This window comes from Onychomys torridus, chromosome 7 (genome assembly GCF_903995425.1).
Source record: "Onychomys torridus chromosome 7, mOncTor1.1, whole genome shotgun sequence".
NCBI classification, from domain to species: Eukaryota; Metazoa; Chordata; class Mammalia; order Rodentia; family Cricetidae; genus Onychomys; species Onychomys torridus.
This window is the reverse complement of record NC_050449.1, coordinates 112,451,357-112,465,510: the sequence shown is the minus strand read 5'-3', so window position 1 is coordinate 112,465,510 and position 14,154 is coordinate 112,451,357. Positions and strand designations below refer to the sequence as shown.

Sequence of the window (14,154 nt, the reverse complement as noted above, 5' to 3'; positions counted from 1 at the left end):
GGTCTACAGATCGAGACCCTGACTCAAAAAAAGAAAAAAAAAAATACAAAGTTCTACAGGGAAGGCCAACTAGTCCTCTGAGTCTAAGGCATCTTCATCTTGACTTATCGGGCAGTGATGAAGTCCGTAAGTCTGTCAGAGGCAGCCATCTTGTGTCTTGGCAATACCACCTTGACTGCCAACCACAAGAAGAGCTGTTTCAGCTTTCTTAAAAATTTTTAAGCCTAATGGATTGATCAGTGGTGTGTATGTGTATGTGTGTGTGTGTGTAGATGTGTGTGCATACATGTGTGTGTACATGCGTGTGTGTGCACACGAAGGAACTCAGAGGACAAATTGCAGAAGTCAGGGCTCTCCTTTGACCATGTGGGTCCTGGGATCAAACTCAGGGTGTAAGGCTTGGTGGCAAGCATCTTCATCCAATGAACCATCTCTCCAACCCCCATTTAGTTTTTGATGCATATGTATGACCTCCATTTGATGACAGTTGGTTACAAACTCTTCTTTGAAGCACATTTCTACATGACATAGGAGCTGAGCTCCACAGAAGTTTCCAAGGCAGTGAGACTATGCCTCTGCCCTCCATGATTTTATTTTTTGGGATAGAGTCTCACTATGTAGCCCTGGCTTGTCTGGAATGCAGAGATCTGTTAGCCTCTGCCTCTGAGTGCTGGGATTAAAAATGTGAGGTGAGGCTTGATTTCTGCAGACAGAAGAGGCTTGACTGTTCTTTCTTGCTGTGTGATAGCTCAGAGACAACAACACATGACCCGAGACAGCAGAGATAAAAGCGTCTGAGGGTAAAGAAGGGTCTGTGGTGCCAGGAGGGATGGGTGTGAATTCCTGTGAGGGCACGAGGCTCTTAGAACATCAGCTAACGGCACAGCTGGAAGGACATTACTTGGCCTGGCACTGCTGTCTGTGAGGTTGGCTCAGCCAGCAGAGGGTGACACCCCTCTCCTACCCCCTCCCACCTCCCCCACCCCATCCCCTACTCCCCCACCCCCATTCCCGATGTCCAAGCCTTTGCCTCTTCCATGATGGGTCCTCATTCCAACTGTCGAGCTGTGAGAGTTTTCATTGAAGTTCAACCTGTTTCTGGACTCCCATGTAAGGAAGAGCAAATTCTTCTGGCCTGAGAAACAAAAGTTAGGGAAACAAATATTTTCTTTTCTACAAGCAAACTAATTGCACTGGGCGAGTGAGATGGGTCAGCAGATAAAGGGGCTTCCACCCAAGCCTGTCAACCTGAGTTCAGGACTCACGTGGTGCAAAGAGAGAAACAACTTCCACTTGGCTCCACACAGATGCTGTAGCGCGTGTGCACACACACACACACTTGCAATAAAAATGAAAGAATACATCAGTATCCTATATTATCTCATCCATTTTGCTGAGCAGAACAGGATGGAAGCAACAAAAGGGATTCCCTGAAAATCCATCCCCACGTAGTAAGGACACATTTGAAGCACACAATTGGGTCAGACCCTCTGCTGCCTTTGAGCTCTGACTTCCAAAGTGTAGGAGATGGAAGAGCACTCTGGAGGCAGGCGATGTGTGACATCCCAGCACACCACCCTAAGGCTTCTAGCAAGCCCCTTACCTCTCAAAGCCTCCATGTTCTTATCAGACAGAAAGGAACACAGGGCACTCCCACCTCCTAGGACTGTGAGGGTTATTAAGATAGTTCTAGATTCAGCTATGAGAGCGCAGGCAAAGAGTGACCCTCCCTTTCTGCAGGATGACACACCCACTAGCTTGTCCTTGCCTCTTTGTTTTTCTTAGGGTCAGAAGTAACTGGGTCCAGATGCACACTTGGGCTAAGCTGTCTTTTGTGAGAGGTGGGTTGGGGCAGTCTATGTGTGTGTGTGGTCAATCTCTGGTTTCATTCCAGGAATCATCCACCTTGATTTTGGGGACAGTCTGAGTTTCTCTCTTCCTGAGGTTTCACAAATTAAGCTAAGCTGGCTGGCCAGGAGCCTAAGGGACCTCCCTGTCTCTGACTCCCCTGAACAAGGACATGTGCACACCAGTCTTTTACATTTGGGGTCAGACCCAGGCTTGAATTTGCACAGTAGGCACTCTACTGACTAAGTTACTTCTCCAGCCCCCAAATGCACACTTTGTAGCTAAGGGAAAGGTGGCCAGTTGGGACCCATGGCAGACTCCTGAAAAGTCAGAGCCTAGCCTCCCAGCGTGCCCTGATTTTCTCTCTCATCTTGATCGCAGTATAGCCCATCTGGCCTCTAGGAGCAGAGGTAACAGAAAACTGAGAAAGAGTCTGCAGGGGTATGGACACAGAAAGGCTGAGGCATGTGGCCTAGACTGTGGCTTAATGGAGTCAGTCTGTGAGCACAGGTGTGGGCTATACTGCAACCCTCAGTGATATCACTGTATTTAATGACAGATGGCATGCACAGAAAGAGTCATCAGTAAAGGATGCAAGATGCCCAGAGGCAGATGCAATCAGCAGCCTTGGGAAAGGCCCAGACCTCAGACAGACACAGTAAATGCCAGGGAATGCTATGCCCAGGTGCTGTCCAACATTCGAGCTGAATGCCAAATGCACTCACTTCAGTCTAAGCTCACACAGGGACTGAGAGAGAGAGAGAGAGAGAGAGAGAGAGAGAGAGAGAGAGAGAGAGAGTGTGTGTGTGTGTGTGTGTGTGTGATGTACAAGGTACATGCTCCTAGACACTCCTCTGCCCCTGACTGAGCAATACCCAGAACAAGAGTGTCTATTTGTCCCACTTAGAGTGACAGAAGACAAAGAGGAGAGGAAAGCCATCATTGACTCCTCAGACTGTGGCCTTGCACTGAGAAGGTCAGAGGAGAGGGCCAGGAGAAGCCGGGGCAGGAAGGTCTAGTTTTCAGGAGGTTGTCAGGTAGTATTGGGAGCCTGAGGCTGACACTGGACTGGTGGAGACAGAACTGTGGGAGGTGAGGCTTGGGAGAGGCTGTTTGTCAGAGGTATGAGTGGGGACAGGGAGGATTCACCCTGAAGGCCAACTGCACAGAGATTAGGGGACAGCTAGGAGGGCCCTCTAGCGTCTGCTGTCTTCTGTACCTCCTTCATAGCCCTCCTGCACTCCTGCATCCATCCAGCACAGCGGGAGGGTGAGCTGTGAAAGTCCTAGGGAACACACTTCTTTTGGTTTGGTTTGGTTTGGTTTTTCGAGACAGGGTTTCTCTGTGTAGTTTTGGTGCCTGTCCTGGAACTCACTTGGTAGCCCAGGCTGGCCTGGAACTCACAGAGATCCACCTGGCTCTGCCTCCCTAGTGCTGGGATTAAAGGTTTGAGCCACCACCGCCCTGGCAGGAACACACTTCTTAAGAAACAGGGCAGCTGGGGAGATGTGGGGAGCCATCGGGTCAGGGCTGGGTACATGTTACACAAGCGCTCTCTCCCCAGGCCCCTTTTCTCTTTCTCATTGGTCCTTCCCATCGGCCCCACAGCCATGACCCCCTCCCTCAGCGGCTGAAGAAGGAGGAAGAAAAAGGCTGTAGAGGGTGGTGGAGAGTGGGAATGAATGGCGCCCTGGCTTGGAAATAGGAGCGCAGAAAGTCTGGGTCCCAGGCAGGCCCCAGGTGCTTGGAAGACCAGAAACCTGAGCAGCCTAGGGTGAGCGGCTTCACTCCCCAGCACCGGCCTTCACCCATCACCCTTGCACCCAGAAGGGAGAAGCACCACACGCCCGCCACCACTACCCCCATGTCGCCCTGGCACGACAAAGCGACAAAGCCGTTTTCTCTCTTGCCACCTGCTGGTCCCCGGTGCTGTGTCGGCATGAATTCCCACTGTGCGGAGGAAGCTGAGGAGACTCACACTTCTCCTTTGGGGTTTGTGTTGCCAAACTCTCCCTCACCCCCACGCTGGTAAGTCCTGCTTCTACTCTCACTTCTACTCAGAGCCCCAACTGCATCTTTCTAAAACTGGACACATGAAACTGTGACTCATCCGTCAGAGAGCAACCGATCGAGAGGAGCTGGTCCAGCACAAGCACTGCCCTGCCTGGTGGGGCTACAAAGAGCTAGAGGGCAGCTAGTCCCCCAGCCTCCTTTTGTTTCTAATTGAAGGGACCAGGCCCTTCAATTAGTCTAGGAAATATGCACACCCGGATAGCACTGATGAGCAATGTCAGTATCCCAGCACAGACTGGGCCAAAGAACAGAATGACCAGGGCTGGGGAGGTGACTCGGTGGGTAAAGGGCTTGCTCTATACGAATTAGAACCTAGGTTCAGCTCTCTAGCATTCATGTAAAAGCTGGGTGTGGTGGCTTGCATCTGTAACTCCAGAGCTGAAGGGTAGAGACAGATGGACACAGAGGACTTGATAGCTGACCAGGGTAGCAAAGTGGTGAGTTCCAGGTTCAGTGAGAGACCCTGTCTCAAAAAATAAGGTGAAAAGCCACAGTGGAGGCTAGAGAAATGGCCCAAGATTTAGAGGAGCTGGGTTCAATTCTCAGCACCCACATGGCAGCTCACTACTGTCATTGACTCCAGTCCAAAGGGATCCAACATGTTCTTCTGGTCTCTATGGGTACTGCATGCATGTGCATAGATTCACGTGCAGGCAAAACGCCCCTGCACATAAAAATAAATTATTAAAGAAGAGCCATAGAGGAAGGAAGATTTGTGATATCAACCTCTGCTCTCCACACACTTATGGGTACACATACACACATACACCCCTCCACATGTAGACCTTTACACACACACCTACACACACATAGACCCACTCATGCACACACAGACCCCTACACACACATATACATATATACAAATACATACATATATACACATATACATATACACATACATACATAATTGTTTTAAAAGAAAGGGGTAACAGCATTCATGGTAGCACATGCCTTTAACCACAGCACTCAGATGGCAAAGGCAGGTAGATCTCTGTGAGTTTGAGGCCAGCCTGACCTACATAATGAGTTCCAGACTGCCAAGGCTACAGTGAGACACTGTCTCAAAAAAAGAAAAAGCCAGGCGGTGGTGGCACACGTCTTTAATCCCAGCATTCAGGAGGCACAGCCAGGAGGATCTCTGTGAGTTCAAGGCCAATCTGGTCTACAGAGCGAGATCCAGGACAGGCACCAAAACTACACAGAGAACCCCTGTCTTGAAAAACCAAAAAAAGAAAAAAAAGAAAAAGAAAGGAATGAAGGCAACTTCAGCCTGGTCATCCACACCCTTGGTATGACCAGTGTCCCTACAGTTTTTAAGGATCAGTTAGTCTTTCTAAGTTGGGGTCACACTAGGTAGCATCAGCTGTGTTGTGACATGCTATCAGAGTCCAGGGAGGTAAGTTCAGATTGACAAAGCCAAGCATGCAATCTTTCCAAGTGCACTCACTCCCGGACAGTGTCTGTAACTGTTTTCCCAGCTCTCTAGCTATCTAGCTAGGAGTATCTCTGGGTGGGTTCCCCTAGTGTCTCTGCTCTGAGGGTTCTCTCCCTGCTACTGATGGAGAAGGCTAGGAAAGAGGGTAAGGGGTCACCAGAGACTCATGCGGAGTTTCAGACACCCGACCCCAAAGAAAAGGCCTAGCCTTCTGGAACACTCTAGCTGGTCCGCTCCCTGCTCACACCTCAATTTGAGATCATTTATTTCATTTCTTAAAAAGACCTCAGGATTGTGGATTTGGGATGTTTTCTTCAAAAGTTGTCCTTTGGGGCTGGGAAGGTAGGTCGGATGGCCGAGTGCTTGCCTAACATGCACAAATCATATGTTCAATCCCCAGTATTGCATAAACCAGGCATGGTGGAGGGAAAAAGTTGTCCTTGCAGGCTTGATGAGGTGGCTCAGTAGGTACAGTGCTTACTGTACATGCATGCAGACCTGAGCACATATCTCCAGCACCCATAAAAAAGCTCTGCATGGCAGCATACACCTGAATTCCCAGCGCAGGGAAAGCACAGGTAGTCTGATAGCCAGAACCCTCTGGCCAGCCAATCTAGCTGCATTAATGAGCTCTGGGCTCAGTTAGAGGCCCTGCTTGAAAACTAAGGTAGAGAGAGATTAAGGAAGAACCCAACATCAGTTTCTAGCTTCTGCGTGTGTGTATAAGCATGGGCACACTTATCAGCATACACACATGAACACATACACACACTAAAAGTTGTCCTTGAAAAGAAAATGTTGCCATCTAGAATGGCCCAGTCATGTACGGCTGACTATACTGATTAAGCCATGTACACTCTCCTTGGACACTAGGGTTGGTTCTGTAACTCAGCTACAGTGAACACTGCCTGTGGGTGTCTCCACAGCATGTTAACTTAGAAGCCTTTGGGCAAGTGTCACTGGGTATTCTCTTTTTGTTGTTTTGTTTTGTTGTTGTTTTTCAAGACAGGGTTTCTCTGTGTAGTTTTGGTTCCTGTCCTGGACCTCGCTCTGTAGAGCAGGCTGACCTCGAACTCACAGAGATCCACCTACCTCTGCCACCCGAGTGCCGGGGCTAAAGGTGTGCGGCACCACCGCCCGCCCGGCCATTTTTTTTTTTCTGGATGTTGTTGAGTCAGGGTGACTTGGCCTTTCAGTCTCCTGAGGTGTCACCTGGCCGCTCCAGGCTGAATGGATCCACCTCTCTTCCTCTCAAACAAGAATCATTGACCTGCTGGGTATGGTGGTTCCCATTTGCACTCCTGGCACTCAGAAGGCCAGAGAGGAGGACTGTGGCAGTGTGAGGCCAGACCCAGCTAAATAATGGGGTCACAGCCAACCAGGGATGCAGAGGAAAACGTGTCTCAAAGACGTAAACATTCACTGGGGCTGGATAGATGGCTCAGTCAGTAAAGTGCTTGAGGACCTGAGTTCAGATCCCCACCCCACCCCACCCACCCCCGCCCCACATCAAAAGTCAGTTGTGATGACATGAGCCTGGGTTCTTTCTCAGTGCTGGGAAGAGGGAGGCTTCCTGGGGCTTTCTGGCCAGCCTGTCAGGCCAAATTGGTAAGGTCCAGGTTCAGTGAAAGACCCTGTCTCAAAAAATAAGATGAAAACCAATTGAAGAAGATGCCCATCCTCTGGCCTACACACTTGCACACACACACACACACACACACACACACACACACACACACACACACAGAAAAGAAAAATTAGCTTCAGTGAAGGGTGGTAAAAGACTGTCCCCCAAAAGGAAACCATATTGAAAGTCATAGAGAACAGGACAGCCAGGACAGTAGCTCAGCTGACGGATGCTTCCCCAGAATGCCTGAAGCCCAGGGTTCTGTGAGAGCCAAGTTACGTGTTAAGTTTTAGTTACTATGCCTAAGAGATCCATGAAAAAAAAAAAATGTCTCTGATCTACAAGCCCCTTGCCCAAGGACAGATAGATAATAGTTCCTGAAATGCTGGAGGCTATTGTTTAGGGGAGATAATAAGCCACATGTTTTCACTCCTATAAACAAGTTTGTTTGACCCATCTACACTGAATGTGTTTGATCACATGTGGGTGGGAGGTATGTAGGCAGGAAATATGTCAGGATGTATGCTTGCACCTGATTGGACCTGATGGGAAATGCAATGAATTATGGGTTTTCCTTCTGAAGCCTTTGCAAAACTTGATTTGGGACCATTTTTTTCTGGGAAACCAGCGATGGACCTGGCCAGAGCCCATCCACCTGGCCAGTATTTGCTTGCAATTTGGCTTTAAATTGTGGTAATGGTCTTATTCTCAACTGTGATATTAACAGTTCCATCCCTAGCGCCTCATAAACCAGGCACTGGAGTGCAAGTCTGTGATCTGAGCACTTTGGAGGTAGAGGCAAGACCAGGAGCGCAGGGTCATCGTTCACCACATATTGAGTTCAGGCCCCTGCTTGGAGTCCCTCAGACGGAAATCCATGGTGTTTATCACTGTCTAGCAGTAGCTAAGGAAGAAGGCTTTGGGGAATGAGAAGGGCACGGAGCAAAGCAGAACCCGAAGATGATGCAAGACCAGGGACACAGATCACAGACTGGGTCCCACCACACCCAAGCCTCTGACCTTTTCATTACGGAGGTCAGTGCACTCCCTTCTTTGTTTACTTTGGCTGTAATTGGGTCTCCATTATGTGCATTCTGAAGCATTGGGCAATGAAGCATATGAAATGTAATGTTGCTCTTAGCTGCTTTAGAGACTAGAGTGGCCCCTCCACCCTTTCCTCTAAAGGCTGTTGTTAACAAATGGTTTATCCACACACCGCACCCACAGAGGCATTGGCCTTCCTGGCTCATGCTCAGTTCTTTCACTTTAAAATCAAAGATATGCTGGGCAGTGGTGGCACACGCCTTTGATCCTAGTGCTAGGGAGGCAGAGGCAGGTGGATCTCTGTGAGTTTGAGGCCAGCCTGGTCTACAGATAGAGTTCCAGGACAGCCAGGGCTACACAGAGAAACAATGTCTCGAACAAAAAAGAAAAGATTTACTTTTACTATTTCATGCATAGGTGTGTGGGTGTCCATGTGAGTGTGCACATGTGTATGCAGGTGCCTTTGGAGGGTATCAGATCACCTGGGGCTGGAGTTACAATGGTTGTGAGCTGCCCACGTCAGTGCTGGGAAACTAAATGCTATAAGAGCAGCAAATACTTTTAACTGCTGAGCCATCTCTCCAGTCACACACTCAAGCACATGTGTGTATGTGTGTGTGAGAGTGCATGTGTGGAGTGAGAGTGGGCGTGTAGGAGTGCTTATGTAAGTGTGTATGGAATGTCTGTATAAGTGCACATTCACATTTGTGCATGCCTACGGAGGTCAAAGGTGGTGTTTCTTATTTATTTGTTTATTTATTTTTATTTCATGTGTATTGGTGTTTTTGCCTGCATGTATGTCTGTATATATGAATCCAGTCCAGATTCACTAGAACTGGACTTACAGACAGTTGTGAACTGCCATGTGCTAAGAATTGAACCTAGGTCCTCTGGAATAGCCGCTAGTGCTCTTAACCACCGAACCATCTCCCCAGCCCAAACATGGTATCTTCTTCACTCTCTCTCCACCGAATTTTGAGACCATCTCTCACTGAACCTAGAGCTTGCCAATTTGACTAAGCTGTCCTAGTCAGGGTGACTATTGCTGTGGTAAAACACATGACCAAAAGCAAGTTGGGAGGAAAGAATTTGTTTGGCTTATGCTTCCACATCACGATTTCTCATCAAAGAAAGTTGGAAGGGAACTCAAACAGGACAGGAACCTGGAAACAGGAGCTGAGGCAGAGGCCATGGAGGGGAGCTGCTTATTGGCTTGCTCCCCATGACTTGCTCAGCCTGCCTTCTTACAGAACCCAGGACCACCAGCCCAGGGGTGGTACCACCCACAATGGACTGGGCCCTCCCCATCAATGCTAATTAAGAAAATACCGGGGCTGGAGAGAGGTTAAGAGCACTGGCTGCTCTTCCAGAGGTCCTGAGTTCAATTCCCAGCAACCACATGGTGGCTCACAACCATCTGTAATGAGATCTGGCGCCCTCTTCTGTATACAAAATGAATAAATAAATCTTTATTTAAAAAAATAAAAAAAGAAAATGCCCTACAGGCCTGCCTGCAATCCAATCTTTTTTGTTTTGTTTTGTTTTGTTTTCAGAGCTAAGGACCGAACCCAGGGCCTTGCACTTGCTAGGCAAGTGCTCTACCACTGAGCTAAATCCCTAACCCCTTTTTTTAAAATATATTTTTGAAGATTTATTTATTTATTATGTATACAATGTTCTGCTTGCATGTGTCCCTGCACTCCAGAAGAGGGCACCAGGTCTTACTATAGATGGTTATGAGCCATCATGTGGGTGCTGGGAATTGAACTCAGGTCCTCTGGAAGAGCAGCCAGTGCTCTTAACCACTGAGCCATCTCTCCAGCCCCTACAGTCCAATCTTATAGAAGCCTTTTCTCAGTTGAGGCTCCACCCTCTCCAATGACTCTAGCTTATGTGCACAGCCAGCCAGCCAGTCCTGCCCTGAGCCTGTCTCTGCCTCCTCAACACTGGAATTACAGCTGTTTATCACCATTGTCTGGCTTTTTTCTGTGGGTACTGCATGTCAAACTCAGGTCCTCACACTTACAAGGCAAGCACTTTACTGACTAAGCTATTTCCCCAAAGCATTAAGAGATGCCTTTGACGGCTCAGGTCCAGCCTCGTTCATCAGTAGTTATTATTAATGTGTTGTTTTTCCCCTGAGTCATGAAACTTCAGCAGAGGAGACCAGCCTGTGACTAGAACAGCGGACAAACCTTGCAAGGGGAGTCTTCAAATCTTGAAGTGGGGAAGCCCAAGAGCAGGATGGGTGGGCACCCGCAGTGCCCCTCCCCCACCCCACCTGCCCAGGGTGTGTTCTTCTCACCCGTCAGTGATGTCCCACCCTCTGCTGTTCAGATGTCCTTGCTCAGGAAGTAGAACCACTCCCTGGCTTAACCCCTTTCAAAGAAGTGCAAACCCACATAATTCAAGCCTGCCAGGCTTACTGCACCCCCTTCCTCTAAAAACTGGTTTTTCCACTGATTTTTGTTGGTTTGTTCTGAGACAGTGTCTCACAATGTAACTCTGTCTGTCCTGGAACTTGATATGTGGACTAGGCTGGGACTTGAACTCATAGACATCCACTTCCCTCTGCCTCCCAAATCCTGGGATTAAAAGTGTGTGCTACCAAGCCTGGCCTTTTTCCATTTTTTTCCCCACTGATTCTCATGGGCCCATCTGCTATAGGCCACTATTCTGACCTAGAGAGAGGGGAAAAGGAAGGGAGGGAGGGAGGGAGGGAGGGAGGGAGGGCGAGCTACGGGCTTCGGAAAAACGAAGCAGGAAGGCAGCTGACTATGACAAGGCTACACCCGGAAGACGCCAAGGGCCTTTCCAGAGGATAAAGCCAAGGCTTAAGGAGCCTTGGTGGAACTGGCTCTTGAATAGCAGCTGTTTCCTGCTATGAATTTCTCGTGAGCTATTGTAGCTTTCAACCGTGTATTTGATCATTCATTGGGCACTATTTCCCCTGTACAACTGAGATATTTGGATACTTCTCCCAACTATGACACAGGCAAGACTTCTTTTTCCCAGGCTTTCATTTCACCCTTTTCGGCATTTGAATCAGAGATCTGCCTTCTGTAATTATCTCCTTTAGCAAGTATCTAAGGCCAGGGCCTCCTCCAGACAAAAGCATGTTATCTGAGATACTTCTGAAACATCCAAGGACAAACAGGCAGATTGAATAAGCATCCAGACCACCTGCTAGTCTCCTGAATTAAGGTAACTGTCTGTACAGAGACACCGCCTAGGCCATGTACATAGCTTTGTTTCTTGTGCAAATTAAGCTTAGACCTTTCTTTCTTCCACAGCCCAAGTGGCACCTCTAGACTTCCTCTCCAACAATACTCAGAACAAAAACGCCTTTTCATTCCAGGTGCATCAAGCTATGACGCAGGCTTCCTAGCTACGGAGCAGCCTTGCCCCGCCAGACCAGAAAGGGGCAGAATCAGAGATTTGCAGAGTGGACAGGAGAGAGAGGAGGGGGTGATGATGGAAGATGATGATGGAGGACCATGACAGAGGACGATGGTGGAGGATCTGTGAAGGCCTAGACTAACTTTACAGGCTCAGGAATATGCCATGATAACTTGAACAGATACAGAGCAGTATCCTCCTGCAGACATCCTGTCTGCTCTTTAGACAGGAAAGCCTAACAGGATCCAGTTACTCCTGCAGACATCCTGTCTACTGTTTATAGAGGAAAGGAAAGCTTAACAGATCCTATCTGTGGTTTATGGCCCTTGGAGGTATCTAGATAATCCTTCTGAGCAGTCCAGATAATCCTGTTCAGCGGGTTGTGGTTCCCCGCCAAAAGTCTAGACCAGTAGTTTCAAAAAATCACCTTGCCCTTCTACCCAGTCCCAAGTTGCCAATTCCTGGCTTGTGGTTTTTCCCTATAAAAACCCTCTCTCTATACCTGGGCTTGTGGCCATTGCCACATTTCCTTCCATCTGCCGTGCGGTGGTCCAGGTTAAACCTGAATAAAAGGACCCTTGTGTGCTTGCATTGGAAACCGGCTCCTTGGATAAAGCGGTGCTGCCGGCTGTGGCCATGCTGACAGAGGAGTGCTGGTTGGAGAAAGAATCACGAGCCATGGTTACCTTTCTAGAGCTTTACTGGGAGAGAGGGGAGGGAGAGAGACAGAGACAGAGACAGAGAAACAGAGACCTCGTGGAGGGAAGAGAGCAGAAAGAGAAAAGGGAGACACACAGAGGGCCACCCGCCTTTTAGGCTGATGATGTAATTAAGGACAGAACCCTTACACTCTGGGGTTTCATGAAACAGTTACAGCAGATCATGATGGAGGATGACGACGGAGACAAAGACGGAAATAACTTAGACAGAACAATGAGAAGACAAGATAGGAAGGACAGAGAGGAGCTAAGTGTGAGAACAGAAATGAAACTGTGTAGAGAGATTGTGACTTAGAAGAATAAAGTGAATGGACTAAAGTGCTCAGTGTACATAGATTTGGTATCACTCAGATTAATCCACCACTTATGGTATCATCTCTTCTTGAACTCTGGGAGAGGACTATAGAGGGGCTGGACCCCAATAGTCTTCGGGAAGGAAGGAAGGAAAGAAGGAAGGAAGGAAGGGAAGGAGGGAGGGAGGAAGGAAGGAAGGAAGGAAGGAAGGAAGGAAGGAAGGAAGGAAGGAACCGCAACATTCACACAATAATGAAGAGGTTCCCAGCCCAAGGTATCAGCAAAGTCCACGAGGGAACCGGGACTTCAGCCTTTACCCCTGTAACAAAAGCAGCAACCCTCCCTTCCTCCCTTCCAGGCTGCTGCCAACAGACCCAGCTGAAACAGAAGGTCAGGGTGAGGTCAGAGGCTCACACCATAGTACCTAACATCTAAGTTCTACAAGAAACTCACTCATCATGCCAACAGCCAGTTAGGTCTGAATCAGAGAGAACAGGCCAGTTTACAGCCCCGAGCTGTTATAATGATCCTACCATTTTAAATTGGCCATCATAAAAGAGCTTCTACAAGCAGTTATAACTATGTTGTTTTGTTTTTTAAAGATTTACTTTGTAGGCCAGGTGTAGTAGCACACATCTTTAATCCCAGCACTAGGGAGGCAGAGGAAAGTAGATGTCTATGAGTTCAAGTCCAGCCTGGTCTACATATTGAGTTCCAGGACAGCCAGAGCTACTTTATGAGGCTCTGTCTCAAAACAATAACAAAACCACAAGATTATTTGATTGTTTATCTGTGTGTGGATGTGCCCTCTCTCTAACCAGCTCCCTATCCCTCTGTCTGTCTATCTCTGTCTGTATCTCCTGTGCTCCTCCTCCTTCCCTCCTTCCCTCCCTATCTCTCTGAGCAGGCGTGAAACGTTGTCTTTTTATGTAGTCCAATTTTTTTTTAAGATTTATTTATTATGTATACAGCATTATGATTGCAGGCCAGAAGAGGGCACCAGAACTCATTACAGATGGTTGTGAGCCACCATGTGGTGCTGGGAATTGAACTCAGGACCTCTGGAAGAGCAGTTAGTGCTCTTAACCTCTGAGCCATCTCTCCAGCCCTGTAGTCCAATTTTTTTTAAATTAGATTTTATACTGAATTTGCCTCCTATCATTAGATTGTTGAGGTTGAACTCTGAGATAGGGTGGGAATAGAGGTCTTGGTGGGGTAAACATACTTGAAAGGTATAGATTGGGGCTAGCTGGCTTGGAAAGTGATGACTAGATGGCTGACGGCTTTGGTGTTTCAGTCTTCCTGCTTGGGACACATGCAGGGGTGCACTCTGGGAGAAACGCCTTCCAGAGCCCACCCTTCCACATGCTTACTCCTGTGTTTATGCCTTATGCCCTTCGGAGCACTGCGAGATCTCCCTGGAGAGTCTATGTCAACTTGACACAAGCCAGAGTCACCTGAGAGGAGGGACCTCCACTGAGAAAACGTCTCCATAAGGGCCAGCTGTATGCTGGGCAGTGATGGTGCACGCCTTTAATCCCAGCACTCAAGAGGCAGAGACAGGTGGATCTCTGTGAGTTCAAGGCCATCCTGGTCTACAGAGCTAGTTCCAGGACAGCCAGGACTGTTTAAAAAAAAAAAAAAAAAACCAGTCTCAAAAAAACAAAAACCAAACCAAACAAACCCAGCTATAGGGCACTTTCTTAGTGATCAGT

General features: G+C 48.3%; 1 pseudogene; it reads left to right on the top strand.

The window, feature by feature from the left end:
* Positions 1 to 3,712: 3,712 nt before the first annotated feature.
* The window catches only part of LOC118587670, a 33,693-nt pseudogene continuing 23,251 nt past the window's right edge, over positions 3,713 to 14,154 (top strand).